The sequence below is a fragment of the Daphnia carinata genome, chromosome 10, assembly GCF_022539665.2.
Source record: "Daphnia carinata strain CSIRO-1 chromosome 10, CSIRO_AGI_Dcar_HiC_V3, whole genome shotgun sequence".
Classification (NCBI taxonomy): domain Eukaryota; kingdom Metazoa; phylum Arthropoda; class Branchiopoda; order Diplostraca; family Daphniidae; genus Daphnia; species Daphnia carinata.
In genome coordinates, this window is record NC_081340.1 from 5880790 (window position 1) to 5893231 (window position 12442).

Here is a 12442-nt window from a genome sequence, read left to right on the forward strand (position 1 = left end):
AAAAAAGAATAAATATAAAAGTTGGAATGGGGCTTGAAAGTGAACAGAGAAGTTGGGACTGCTTGCCACCGTGCAGCGTGAGCAACAGCATCGAAGAGGGGGGGGGGGGGGTTCGCAGCTTGCGCATTCAAAGAGAGGGGGGGGGGGGCTTTAAAGAGATGCGTCAGTTAGCGCATGTCGCCGCCGCCCGATAATATTTTTCATCAAATGACTCGGTTCACTAAAGAAAAAGAAAAAAAAAAAAAAAGAGTTAAAGAAAAAGTTCAATGGCTTCAATGACTTTGCAATATCCGATTTTTTCTTTTTGTTAGTTGCCTACTTTTTCTGTTGGGAAATTCGTTGAAATGTTATAGATAATCTTTTCCTCCTTTTTTTTTTTTTTTTTTTTTTTTTTTTTTTTTTTTTTCATCTCATCAACGTCTTCGGTAGTCGCTCTTTGGAATAGCCATGATGGAAGTATTTCTTTTTTAACATAAAATTGACGACCAAATGGATTTCATTGAGTTTTTTTTTTTTTTTTTTTTTAATCAATACGCTCGTGAGCGTAGAGTAAAATAGGAGATACACGACAGGCTTATAAACATTAAAGTCTACACGCTGGAGTTGACGGAAAGATTGTTTCTTTTCTGAAACGAGTTTCTCTGGAAGTTCGTTCCTTTTTTTTTTCTCTTTTTGTTCGGATCAATTTTCAATGGGCTTGAGAGAATGCAAAAAGCCTGAATATTCCTGGTGCTTAAATAGTGAGACGAGGAAGATCTTTCTAATCATCAACGAATCTTAGCGCCCGGGAACGCTCGCCGGATTTTCACGTGCAAAATTGGGGAAACTATTCGATTGAATTCGTGAGATGGATTATCAAAGAGAGTTTACAGGGAAAATTGATTACATCTCGGATAATTCGACTAGTTTTGCCAGCCGAATACATTTGCTGAATTTAGGGAAACGGGTATCGATTTTAAAATTTGTGTGATTGTATTCATTTTTAAAATGTTGTTGTCGAGCGAAAGAGAAAAATGAGCAGCGGAAAGCCGTTTTCTCTTTGCTTTTATTCACCCTGTAAATGACTGTGATGGATGTCGCCAAACTAATGAACGACATGAACACACAAATATTAAAAACGTACCGGTTCCCCGCTCGTTTATTCCCTAAAATGGGCTGTGGCTGGTAGTGTAAAACGCAAAACACCACCCCCCCCCCCTTCTCTCCCGAAAAAAAAAAAAAGAAAAGAGGAAAGGAAATGAGAAATAAAGTAGCAAGCGGTCGGGACGATCGAGCGGTCGAAAAAAGAAACTGGGTGCGGCTGACAGCTGCAATAGCTTTTTTAAAAAATAAGTTTATATTATTATTATTATTTCAACGTTTTGCCTTTCCTTTTTTTTTTTTTTTTCGAACATATTTTTCATCTTTTTTTTTGCGCCTTTTGATTCGCTTGCACGAAAATTCCCTCCCCCTTTGGGTTCGTGCAGCAGATGCCTAGGGAACGCTTATTATTGCCATCATTTGTATTATTTATTTTTATTTTATTTTTTTTTTTTTTGAGTCTTGATTTCTTCTTCTTCTCACTTCATTTTAATATTTAACTTTGAACATTTTTCTTGGTCTTTTAAACGATGATTCGCATGAACGTTCTGTAATCAAGTCTTATATTCAAACGCATTGCTTCGTTTTCTTTTTCCTTCTCCATTTGTTGTTCCCTTCTGGTGTTGATAGACATGACATCCACAAAAGGAAAGAAAAAAAAAACCCTGCTGCCAAGATCTTTCCGTCAAACGGCTGCACCTGATTTTCCGTCGTGGTTCCCTTTTCTCGTTGATCGAGGCTCTTTGCGTCTCTCCGCTAATGGCGCATAATTGAAGAGCACTCTGTCACGGCGGACCGAAAGTCAAAGAGGGAAGACGAAAGGTGACGAGTGTCACCATCGTCAGCTCTCTTTCTTTATTCACAGTGCCATCGTCTAGATTACACACTCTACTAGCATGATTTATTATTCGATTGGGCGCTATCTGTTGAGAGACAACCTGTTTGCAAATCACGCCCTATTCAGATTTTTTTTTTTTTTAAGATCTTTTTGTCTGTCGATTGACGTCTGTGTGGGTGTCTACTTTTCTCAAGTGTTTGCCAGATCATCTCAGCGAAAATGAACCCAAACAAATTATGTGCTCATCAAGTGAAGTGTGGACCGAGACGTTGATGTATGACACAACAAACAACTGATCCAATCTCTCGAGTTGTTTAGCATCACGGCAAATGTGGAAGAAAAAAGAAATGATAAATGGATTGAAGAAGAGGGAATAATAATAAAAGGTTTTTGGGTATTTATTTTAAATGGTGGCCGCGGAGTCTCTGCAAAATGGTCGATCCGCACAGCGCTTTGATGACAGCAATCCGAGCAGAAAGGCTATTTATTGTTATAGACATAATGAAAACAACTGGATGAATGGCATTGATCTTGTTCGCATTTTCGGACGATGGGCCAACATTTGCGTTAGGTCATTCACAGCCGAGTGCACACAACAAACAAAAGAAAGGTGCTATTCATCGTGTCTCTTTGTTGTTACAAATGTACACACAGATTGTCTGCGTGAGTCGTATGATGATGGCATTTTTCTTATCATTTATTTGTATTAATTTTTTTTTTTTTTTTTCGTGCTCGATGTTGTGCCTAACATCCTTGTTAAAGGGTATAGCAACGATTGGCTATTACACTGTCGTCGCTGGGCAACGGGAATCATTGCAATCAGCCATGCGTGCGTGTATGTAAAACGCACACGTACACATATGTCCTGTACGTCTCATGTTTTTCACCGGTTAGTAGCTATTTTTTTGCTACGAAGAAATTGATGAGAAATTTTTTTACCGTTGACAAGTTGAAATTGAAGTGCTTTGATGAAAATGGGAAGCGGAGGGGGGGGGGTGGTAAATTCAGTTGAACGTGAATCGAATACTGGGGCTTAGAAATGTCGGGAAAAAAATGGCAGATCAAAGGAATACCACAGGTCGTGGTTAAGATTAGGTGCGGTTGGAATTCTATTTATATATATATATATATACGTTGTGGATGTATTTAATATTTAATTTGATGGATATGAATATACCGAAATATTTAAAAAAACAAATATGGCGAACGAATTTTCAGCCGGAGGATTACACCCACAAAAAAACAAGAGAATTACCTGATTTGTTTTTTTTTTCTTCTTTCATTTTTAAGGCGCTTTTTAAATGTTTTAAATCTGCACATGTTTAATAACAACAACAACAACAAAAAAGATGTTTTCAATACGCCCGTCTACTATTTACGAAACAACATCGGGAGCGCATTTAAAATCGACGTGGTTTTCTAAACAAAAATTGTATCACTTACTCGTGTAACGTAGTAAATTTGTGCTACTCTTGTGGAATGTAATCTCTAATTTTTCCTCTCTATTTTTTGTTTCGAATAGGTCAGTGTGTCACGAATGCGCTGGAATTTGCTCATTCAGCTGATGCAGCAACATCAAAACGATCATCATCGCTGCCGTTTGTTTTCAAGGTAGGAACGCAGCTTTTTTCTTTTTTTTTTTTTTCTTTTTTCACTACGAAACTGTTCGAACGAGTTCAACTTTTTCTAAATTCAACGCCAACTTCAACCCCCCGTCTTTTTTTATTTTGCTGGGTAGCGCAAACATTGACTCTTCTCTCAACGTCATTAGGAACAGAAGCGTCTGTTTTTGTTCCTTCCTTTTTATTGATTGGTCTTGTATGTATCTAACTCTCGTCGTGAAAAGGAAAAAAAAAAAGGAAAAAGAAAACGAGTTATCGCCCGTTTCCTTAGCGATCGTCGACACATAGTTAGAGCGCCATCAAACATCGATGCATTCATCAGCTGTACGCTGGCGAAAACGAAAATCTGTTCGTCTACTGCCGTCTATTTCATTGACGTCGTTTATTCACCCCCCCCCCCTTATCCTCTCCTTCCTTCCAATGGCACACAACATCGCTAGTAGCTTAATTAATACTAATAAATAGTTACCCGTAAGTACGAGCATCAAGCTTTTTGTTGCCCCAACAAGTTGATGGCCGCTCCGTTAGCTTTGCGCGCAGCGTGCCCCACCATTCGCAGCGAATACAGATCAGCATAGTTAACCGTTGACACAAAGTAAAGTTTGAGCTTGTCCCTGTCTCCCCGCCCTTCTCTTTGCATCTAGTACGACACGAGTACATTGATGCCCATAATGACAGTAGGAGTCATATAAAGCCGCCGATGATTGAGACAATTTTGCGTCGATCTCTCATCTAACGTTAAAGGGCTGCACTTTCTTTTCTTTCTTTTTTTTTTTTTTTTTGTGACGTTTTGTTAGAAACGAAGATGTTAATAATCCGTCTGCAAAGATAACGGGGCAGTATAGAAGCGCGAGTATCAACGGAGCGCATTCGGTGATGGCTTTCGGATGTTCTTGTTGATGGATTATTGAGACAATTGCCGCTCTGATTGATTGTCATCATCGTCTTTGTTGTGATTTTCCTTTCTTTTGTTGTTTGGCAATCTAGCAGCCCGTCTTTAGTGCTGTTTAGTATAGTCAATGAGACGCGTGGATAGCAAATCCTTCCAAATCTTTTTCTTTTTTTTTTTTTTTTTTTTTTTTTTTTCTTTTTTTTTGGCTTTCCACAATTTTTGTTTTTGTTTTGCTGTTTTTCGTTGTTTTGGTACACGTTAGGGCCCTCGTTTGGATGGCTACGAATATTTGGAATAAAAAATCTCTCGGAATCAATAGTCGTACGAATAACTAATTACGTAAAACAGCTTGCGTTTGACTACGTTCGTTTTTAATCTGTTGGGTTTTTTGGTTGATTAACTTCGTGCGCTTAGTAGTGGGCGGAAGAAATTGAAAGCTGATTGGGTTTTTGCGGTCAGCGATGATCCTCTGATTTTTGTTTGATTTTTGTTTTGCTTTGTTTGGAAGTTTCTGTGGATGGGCGGATCATCACGACGAAACGGATAGCTTTGCAGGTTAGCCTTGATCTTTCTTTTTTTTTTTTTTGTATGTTTGCTGATTGGATGGGTGGATGCGCAAAATCATTCAGGAAAGGATTGATTTCCCGATTAGATGTGAACGCAAATGGAGACAGGGAGCGGTTGCTTACGCCACCTAGCGACTGAAAATGCAATCGCTTGTTGCAAGGTACTAGGAAATTTTGAATTTTGATTTGCTGTGTAATTTGTCGAAACATTTTTAAAATTCAATTTGAGTGACGTCGAGTTGCTTTTTTTTTTTTTGTTTTTTGTTTTTTTTTTTGCTGATATTTTTGACATTTCGGTGACGAACCTGACCGCTTTTTTTCGTGACGTATGGAGTACTGTTGAATCAGCGACATCAATCATGTTTGACCCTCTCATGGTTCTCTCTCTTGCACACGCCCACCGATGTCAGAAACGTGCTGACGTAAAATGGCTTGCCGTGACCCTGTCTGTTTCATCTATAAAGAAAAGCTGTCGTAAAGTTGATGGAGAAAACGTGTCAACTGTCCCCATCGCAATCAGAAAAATCAATTTTCATTTTTTCTTTCTTGTTTATTGATTCGGCGTATCCAATGCCAGGGTTTTCTTCACGCGTGCGGCCTCTATCGTTCCACGCGCTAAGATTAAATATTTGATGTACTTCACACACACACACACAAAAAAACTGGTTAACAGTGCGTTCGAAACGATGCGGAGAGGCGAAAGGTTGCGTCTGATGAATCGGTTATTACAATCGAGTTGACGAAGCTCCTTCTCACGATAATAATTATCCATCATCTACTAGTTTTAGGATTCCGATATAATGACCATTTTTTTTTTTAAATAAACATGGACAGCCGCGTGAAAGTGCCTCACCTCTTTTTTTCGCGCATTTTTGCTCGACTTATAGTAATAGTCGATTTCGATTATGAAACGAGGTAAACTTTGTGCGTCTTCACGCCCATTGATGGCGGAGGTATAGGCGGCCCATCAAAGCTAGTTAGTAATAGCCCATAAAAGTCCTTTTGTGAACTCTCCCCGTAATCCTGCGGTTGCAATTTCCCGTCCCGTCTCTACGTAATAGCACCCCACCCAGTTTTCTTTCTTGAATATACTACGGTGCGCTTACATTTTCTGCCGATCTCGTTTAATCCTTTTCAATATCTCCTTGCTTGATTTTCTACATTTCTATCGCGAAAAAAGATACTACCAATGATTGAAGTTTGATAAGCTGATTTTCTTTAGAAAGTATCTTTCTTTTTTTCAGTTCGTGTAAAATATAAATGAAATATTGCGTTGTTTGCTATTTGAACATGAATTTTCTATATATTTTTTTTTAAATTACGAATGTGGGGGGGGGGGCTTTATTTGTTTGTTTTTTCCGTTGTTGCGTGGAGCTAGACAGGTGGCGTATAGCTACAGTGGGTAGAAATGGACGTGCGGGACTACAAATCAAATGCCAATGATAGATTGTGGGAAAAGAGAAAAAAAGATAGAACTTGCCATCGTGTGATAAAGTCGACGCCGATCGAATAAATATTGGTGGCGTTGGTTCCGGTTAAATCCGTGCTGTTGGTCGATTCCAGTTCCATGACGATTCTTTTTTTTTTTTTTTTTTTTTTTTTTTTTTTATTCCCTTTTTATTTGTGTGGAAGAGATTGAAATTGAATAAGGACAACTTTGTGCCACACTATTGGCTGCACCACCTTGACTATTCTCGATCCTGTTCCGCTTTTGGGTTGCCGAGTTTTCAATTGATGGAGACGGCCTGTTTGCGGAAAACAAAGGAATCTCGACTTCTTTCTTGGAAAAGGGTCGAGCCGATTGGTTTGACGATTTTCTGTTTTTGGTCTTCCTTTTTTAATCGATATTTTGTTTGCCTTTGTCGTTTGATTCTCAACTCTTTGATGTGGCGTCGCCTTCGCAGCTCTGATGAGGCACCGTCGCGAGTCGCAAAGGTGAAAAACCCAGCCGCTCGGCTGTCATTTCTGTGTCTCCCTTTTCGCTTTAGTTTCTTCTGATTACCTGCACACACACAAAAATCAAGGCCATATTTATTTCCATTTCACTTAAATTTGTGTGTTATCTTTTTTAGTACAATCACCACGCATGATGGTGAAAATGTATTAAATGAAACTAATGGATGCGCCTCTGCTCTGCCCAATCAGGAAAGCGACATCCACGAAAAGAAAAAAGTTATAGAACTGTCTTTTTTTTTTTTTTTTAACAAAATTCTCTGAATTTTATCCGAACTATTTTTGCCCGGCCGAGCGGAAAATGTAAATGCCTCCCATTTTTTTTTTTTTTTTTTTTTTTTTTTCGTTTCGTTGCATAACTCGTCAAAAATGGGCGCACTGTATTGCCTGCAATTATGTCGTAATCACTGCGAGGAAAGCCTTGCGTCAGTTGACTAATGTTTTGCATTTAACATCACGCAAGAGAGAATTGCATCTGAAATTGTTTCAAATCGTTCCCGTCGTAAAAATTGGGACAATTTCAAACGGAATTATGGATAAAAAGGGGCGCTTTTTTGTTAAACATTTCTTATCATTCCTGCCTCTCTTGCATTATTATTCCGTCTAATCACAATTGTTGCTGATGTCGCTCACGTCTACCGTGACAGTTCGTTCGTTTGCATAAAGCTTTTGTATTTTTGCATAATATTAAAACCCCCCAGTGGCGGGGAGGGCAAATTTTCGAAATTCGTTTCAATTTGAATAGCCACAAAAGATTCTTTCAATCGACGGCCAACTGTTCTACCATTTTTTCATTTTGTTTTTCATTTTTATTTATTTCTGAGAAGTGAAAAAAAAAGAAGTCATAAATCAAGTATAGAAGGGGAAACTGCGCTTTTTTTTGCTTCCCATTTCCAAATAAATTGTTTCGATGCCGGTAGAGCAGAGAAGGGGAGGGGCAGTAATTGCGCACAGTCATGTGATTATCATTACCAAAAAAAACTAAGTTTGGTACTGGGCACCGGGAAATTGAAGAGGAAGACAGGGAGGGGAGCGGGGAGGCCAAAAGCAGCGAAAGAGCAATTTTGCGACGAGACATGACAATTTCCGTTTCATCCCGAGAGTTTGAAATCTCGAGCTCTAACGTTTTTTTTTTATCTTTTTTTTTTTTTTTTCATCAAATGTCAATCGCCTAACGTTGTCGACAATCTTCATTTGGACGGAAAGCAACTCAGAGCTCTCCCTCCCCCCAAAAAAGGGGGGGGGGAATGTTGAAAAAAAAAAAAAAAAATGAATGTCGTTGTATTCTTTCTGCCCGTCTGTTTCGTGCCGAATCGGAACCGGCGTGATTATTGATGCGTTATTAGATGACGTAGGGATGTTTGCTTATGTTGCTGACAGCGTTTATTTTCTCTTGTCTAATACAATTCCCTAGTCCCGTCAACAGCTACAGGCTTCTTCGTTTTGAAGCGAATCTTTTTTTTTTATTCGAAAACAAAAAATAGCTAAACATTTTATTTCTCGAAAAAAAAAAATAATAATTAAGAGAAATCTTTTGTACGAAAATGCTGACGGTTCTTTGTAATTTCCAAAGAAAAAAAAAATTAATTCATTCGAAAAAAAAAAAGGGTTTGTAATTAGTCCCTGCAAGATTCAAAACGGGAATTGCTGCGGGCACTTGCGTGTTTGTGCTATTTTACAAGGAGGTGAAGAGTGCGTGCGTGTATTTGATGATTAAGGCAAAAAAAACCTAACAAACGGAACGAGTGTGGGATTTGCTCCTTCCTCGCTTCCCTCTCCCTTTTGTGTGTGTGTGTGTGTGTGTGTGTGGAATCAGTACAGCTCAGATGAATGCGAAATAGTTTCTCTATTTGCACAGCTCACGGTGTTCGTGCAGCTCTCCAGATGCTCAGAAGCGACTAGACATGATGCTTTGCTTATATCTTGTGTGTTTCTCTCCGTGGACTCAGATCACGCACAGAGATACAGAGCTTGAAAAAAAAACGGGGGGGGGGGGGGATTCCTGGGAAAGTTGAGACCTTTTCTTTCGTTCATTCGTTTCTTTCACAGTTGATTTTTCTTTTTGCGTTCACGGGAATCAGACCACCACGTGTCGCTTTTATACACACACAAGCGGTGTGTGTATACAAACGGGTGGAACGTATACACAAACCCAGCGGAAGCAAAGCTCCCACTTGCACGGACACGATCCACCCCGAAACGTAGAACATTTCGGGATCGAAAAATTGAGCTTGATTTTTTTTTTTTTTTTTTTTTTTTCCTGTGAATTGATTTATTTTTGAATAATTTAAAATGGAAATATTAAGTTTGTGACATGAAAAAAAAAAGGAAGAGTATATGATGATGATCTGTCCTGGATTACGCGAATGGATCTTGGGCGTGGAATCATTTGATTGTTAGGGACAGTACAGAGAGATCCATCACCGAGTTGATGATTTAGAATCATCCGAGGCCCAGTGATAATGACGTCGTGTTTTAAGAGTCCCGCTGTGCGGTCACAAAGAACGATACCGAATGAACGGTTATTGGTCTCGTTGTGTGATTGCATCCTCTTAATTGCTGTGTGATTGCTGGACACTATAGATAACTCTGGGCTTTTTTTTTTTTTTTTTTTTTTTTTTTTTTGTGGTCCATTTTGTTTTGTTTTTTAAGGAACGGACCTTCTATCCATTCACATTGTTATTGTAATGTCCTCCAATGCCCGTGCCATCGTAGTAGATATTGCGTACAAGCGAATTTTTTGTTTTCTTTTGGAAACGACCTCCAACGATAATACGCGATGGAAAGCGGAATCTTGAGGTCGTTTGTCCATGTTTCTCTTTTGCGCTCGTGTGTGTACATCAATGTACATTTATATCTATATATGCAGTAGGGAGAGACTAGCAGAAGAGGGGGGGGGGGCACCGGGAAGGAAGTTGAAGAAATCAGAATGGTTTTCATCCGCTTTCAGGGCTATTTGGGCCGCCGGAAGTGGAGTACATCCGTATCCTCCTCCAAAGAAAAGAACTTCAAATACGGGGGAAAAAAAAAATAAAGAAATCTATGTAGCAGTCTAAACAGGATGAAGGAGGGGAAGATAGGCCAAAGAGCACATAAGAAAAAGGGGTTAGGGAAAACCGGATTGGTATAAATTATACAAAGGGCGAGACGTACATATATACTATTCATTTTATGTGCAAGTGAACAATATGAGGCGAGCACGGGGTGACGCCATAATGTTTTTCTTTTTTCTTTTTTTTTTTTTCTTCTCTCTTTGCCACATAAAAATCAGTGCCACCACATTGATCCAACATCCGATGCAACAATACTAACTGATATCATCTGCCAAGTTGGCCGATTTTTTTTTTTTTTTTTTTTCTTTTCTCTCCTCTCTTTTCTTATTCATCACGCGTAGTCATTTATGTATGAAGGTTTCACTATAGGTATAGAGATAGACGCATCAGGTTTTTATGTTCCGTCTGCTTTTGATTGTTTTGATTTTTTTTTTTTTTTCTCTTTCGTGTGTGTCTTAGTTTACGATGTGCGTGATGTAAAAGAAACGGCTTATTACGACAGACTTATGTATCTTGAATGGCGCAATTACTTTTTTGTCCGCGCCCCTTCCGGCGGCATCAATCGAAACAGAGAAACAAATGAAACATGGCGCTGGAAGAAAGGTCCTCCTTTTTTTTCTTTGTTTTTTTTTTTTTATATAAAAAAAAATACGAAAATAAAAGAGAAAGAAAAAGAGAAACAAATGAAACGTCACGAATAAGCCTTGTGAAAACCAAAGAGGTGGCAGGGAAAAGAAAACGAAGGAAAGAGTTCCGGATAAAGTTCCAGCGAAAAACTCTCTCCCCCTCCATCTACAGCCGCCAATGTTTCGAGACGCTCAATTGTAATTAATGATGTGGTGGAGCCAGTCGCACTATTGTTTGTACGCTATAATCTACTCGTAAGTCTATACGCATGCAACATAAGGGCGTGTGTGTGTGTGTCTACGAGAAACTTGTTTTTAAGTTCTGCCTTTCCCCTTTTGTCTAATTCTTCCCTTTGTTTTGCTTTTTTTTCGGGAAAAGCCCACATTTTTTTATTCGGCAGAACGACCAGATGTTCGTCATTCGCTTTGGATTATTTCAACAATGTCGAGTTGGTTTCATTAGCCCTTTTGTCGTTATGTTTGTGTTGAAAATAGATGACTCGCGTCATGTATTTGAATAAGTTTTTGAATGCGTAGACATTTTTGCTCGTTAACTTGTCCCCCCTTTTTTTTTTTTTTGGGACGTTCCCGACATTTCCCAGCTCTTTCTTTTCACGTTAGTCAAATACCTTGGGCTCCAGTTCGTTTTCTTTGGTATTCAAATTTTTTGTTGTTGTTGAAAGGGACTGCATAGGTATGCGATTGCGCGCTATATCAAGAGAAATATTGAATAAATAGAAAGAGACACTGAGTTTGATGAAGGGTGCGTGATTTCAACCCTTGGGGCTATCACGTTGCACAACGATGTGGCCCAACTTTTAGAAGGTCTGTGCATTTTTTGTTTGTTCTCCGTTGTACGATAACGCTTGTTGTTACATCAGGGTTATCTATAGATTAAACAATCGAATAGGCTTGCTTGTATTCCCTAGTTTATTCAAAATTTGTCAAGATGTAAAACAGGCTAGGCATAGACACACTATGGCTAGACACTGTCTATGCCTCGTCAAACAGTCAGGCCTTTTATATTGAAAAAAAAAATGTGATTGTATCGTTAGGCTGGATTGGTACCCTTTCTCTTCTAATCCGCCATGGAGAAGAAATAAAGGGGATGAAAAAAAAAAAAAGCCAACTGATTGAAGATTAAACCCTTTGTCGTTCTCGACTTAAAGTCGTTTAATCAAAATAGACGCACGCCATGCAACAAATTACGAGCCCAAACGGCCAAAAAAGGACGCACATGATTCACCGTCCACAGTTTTCTTTTTTTGGGGCTTTGTGAATATGATCCTATCTGAAAGTATTAGTACACATACTATGTGTACGTGTAGTATTACGATCCCCGTCAATGTGCTACGTAAATCTTGCTCTTATAATGTTCTATCTTTTCTCCATAACATTGGCCTCGTAAGAGGTAGGATGGGAAGAGGTAAACCGAAAAGCACAAATCTTCTAGTTTCAATCATGGCCGTAATATATAGACCCTTTACAAAGATCATGACTGCCTGCAAATTTGATCCTGACATGTCATAATAAAACATGAAATTTTTTTTTTCCATAAAGGAAAAAGCAAAGGAAGCTGTAAGAGTAGACAACAAATACGCAAAGAAGATTTCATTCGTTTTCTTTTTATGATGTTAGACTATATACTGTGTAGTCAAAACGTATATGTAGGCACATCATTTGTGACTGCCATTTTTGATGGCTTCAACAGTTTCATAAAAAAGCCTGTCCAATTCCCCCCCCCCTCCGCCCATCATCCACCAAGCTACTTATGTGTTACCTGCAATGCGTGCGTCTGTCGGATTTGAATCT